The following is a 3,207-nucleotide window of genomic DNA, read 5'->3' on the forward strand; positions in this document are numbered from 1 at the left end:
AGATGGCCTGCTTGTTGAATTACCTAGTCAATAGAGGGGCTACTTTAGAGGCAAAGAGATGGTCTGCTTGTTGAATTACCTAGTCAATAGAGGGGCTACTTTAGGCCTCTGGATGGAGATGATGAAATCCATGGATCCAATCCATGATGACTACCTCTTCTGCAAAAGGTGGATCCGCCACCAATGACGAGGAGCCCAGGTTTATACCTGTGTCTGAGCTAAAATGATTTAACCAAAAATCTACCTGGGCTATAATAGAAATTCTTATTATTTTTTTAATTTTTTCACTTGCATCCTCTCTTTCATCTTATGCAATTGTGAATGGGCCCCCGGGCTAAAGCCCGGGTAAGAGTACGTGTGGCTCCGCCCTTGTCTGCCACTTTAGCGGCCCCACGACCATATGTGAGAAGGTAAATCGAGAGAGTGCAGTTGGTTACAACGCAGGAGGGTATTGTCTGGCTTCTCCAGGATTCGAACCCTTGCTCTCTTCTGCAAGTCTGCCATGATGACTACTCTGCCATCCTGAGGGAGGAGAGGTGATAGGAAGAGAGGAAGACATAGACTAAATCAAAGAGCTCCTTCAACAACAACAATGTGACGAGGGTGGAAATGTAATCTTCATCATTGCCTTGAAAGGTCTAGTGTGTGGGAAGACAACCTTGGCTCGCAATCTATCATCACCATTAGGTGCGCCAACATTTCCAACATCAGATATGGTTGGATGCTTCATCTTTTATAGATTTCAACAGTAAGGTGATCGCCAAAGAAATTGCAAGATTATTGACCCGGAAGTCAGGTACGAACACGGATTGTTGGCCACTTATCAATGAACATTCTGGCGGAGATAGATACTTGCTCATCTTGGATGGCATTCAAAAACATAATCTTTGGAAAGGCAAGTAGGAGTGACTTATGTTGAAGCTCCTTCATTGTGGTGCACCAGGGAGCAAAGTCATTCTCACTGCTCATTATTTTTATACGTGTGGAATGAAATTCTACATCAAGGAATCCGAATTAAACCAGCTGCCCCAGGATGCATGGGTAAGAATATTATTAAGGTATGCAACATTTGTCCATCCATCCAATTGAAGCTAATAACAATCACAAAGAGAATGTTTCTTCTCCTGCTGCTACTAATATGCTAATTCCTTTTGCTAAGGAATATTATAGCCTATCTTATGTTCAAGATGTTCAAAAAATATTTCAAAAACTAAAAAAGCCATCGAAAAGCTGAGACATTTGATTTTGCACAGGAAAGAGAAAAACAAAGAACATATTTATCAGACAGGAACAGAACAGAGATACTTGAAAGTATGTTTTTAAATCTCAAACATTTATGTGCGTTACATATGAGGGGTCTCATGATTCAAGACATCCCTAGTTCGGTTGGCACATTGCATTGCTTGAGATACCTCAACCTTGCAGAGAACAAGATAGAAACACTATCAGAATCCCTCTGCAACCTCAATAATTTGTGTGTTCCAAATTTATTTAGTCCCGGAGCATAGTTGAGTTAGCTAATTATAACAGAGCAAAATTATTGAAGTGAGCAAGAGTCGAATCTCGACGAAACCGAGACATATGTCCTCCTCCGTCGTGACCAACTGTAGCTTCTCGATTTACCTCCTCATAGATGATCATGAGGTTGACCATGTGAAGCTACTAGGGTGGCAAATTTCACATTTTTACTGAAGTATTCCAAATTTATCTAGTTGCAAAAAACTTAAGGAGCACAATAAACTTGGCAGTTGTCTATGCTACATCTTCTATCTTAGTTATTCCTCCAAGAACAAAAAGTAAAGAACAAGTTGTTAGGACTAAATTCCCGTGATTTATCCTGTTCCAAATACAATGTTTTACATAAAAGCAGAACCAATCTTATCCCTCAACCTTATGGTCGTTAGCGGTGCTAGAACAAAAAGTTGATTTGGAGTTTATTGTTTTCCATATTACTTCAAGTTCGTAGTTTATTAATTAGGTAGAAGCTTCTTTATAATGAAAATTAATTTATAACTAATGTTCCTCATTCACATATATCTTATATACACTACAAAAATGAACGGAAATAGCGACGGACCAATTCCGTCGCTATTCCGTCGCTAATATTGGTTAACGACCGAACAGCGACGGAAATCAGTCGTCGCTGTTCGACGGAAATAGCGACGGACCTAACCGTTGGAACAGCATGTATAGTTGATTTTTCTATATTCGAGATGGGTTTTTTTTTTTATGTCTCCCTACATTTATTTTATGCATGATTTAATTTATAAAAATATATAGTTGTAAAAAATAAAATTCTTGCCAAAGGCAAGGTAAGGCTGTGTAATTTTATCTCGCTGTTGCCCTTTTTTTATTGTTTCCTATCACGTTTTTGGAGTAATTTGTGTTAATGGACTAACGAAGAGTGTAGAAAATTATAACTTTCATTATTTATTATTCTTTGGGCTCTTGTAAAATTATCATTTTACATTATATATATTTTTAAAATTCATTTTGTATTTTTATACTCACTATTGAATTAAGTTTTTGATCTCTAAATTAATTGTTGAGACATATACATTATTAATATTGTTGAGACATATACATCACGTATAGAGTTGTTGAAGTGATGGATTACACCTTTTATTGAAAAAGAGACATATATATTACACTAGTGAAGTATTGTTGAGCATATTTATAAGCAATCGAATCATGTTTATAAGTGATTTTGACTTCTTAGATATCTAGAGACGGAATAAAAATTTCATACCATGGACAAAAAATATATATTTATATTAGTCGTCATTATTCCCTCATTCATCTTTCATTTCTGTACCTTACTTCTTACACTAAAAATCTATAAGATGTCGTGCTCAGCCTCATAACTCTTTATAATACTTGAAACAAAATCTGAGGTGACTTAATGGAAAGGAAAAGATAGTATTAAAATTTGATAATAAGTACGTACTAATGCACTTGCTTCTTCTTTCTTTTCTTATTATGGCGATGCTTTTTGTTTTTTTCAATTAATGGAATGGAATGGTGCAGTTGTGGGATTTCTACTCAATATGTCCCTGTGCATATCACATTAAATGCATGTCTTGTATATATCTTCAACTATTATTCTTCTTCTCTAATTACTCCTCCTTGTTTCTAATTTGTTTTTATTCTATATATATTAAAACCTTCATTAAAATTAATAAGAGAATTGAAATCTATGTTTTATAA

The 3,207-nt window shown here is 35.7% G+C and overlaps 1 pseudogene; it reads left to right on the forward strand.

Moving 5' to 3' along the window:
• Positions 1-527: 527 nt before the first annotated feature.
• LOC141818859 (putative disease resistance protein RGA3) lies at positions 528-1,234 on the forward strand (annotated as a pseudogene).
• Positions 1,235-3,207: the final 1,973 nt, after the last annotated feature.

The sequence above is a fragment of the Curcuma longa genome, unplaced genomic scaffold, assembly GCF_044706935.1.
Source record: "Curcuma longa cultivar G26 ecotype Majalengka, Jawa Barat unplaced genomic scaffold, ITB_CL_G26_1.1 contig_26298, whole genome shotgun sequence".
Lineage (NCBI taxonomy): Eukaryota > Viridiplantae > Streptophyta > Magnoliopsida > Zingiberales > Zingiberaceae > Curcuma > Curcuma longa.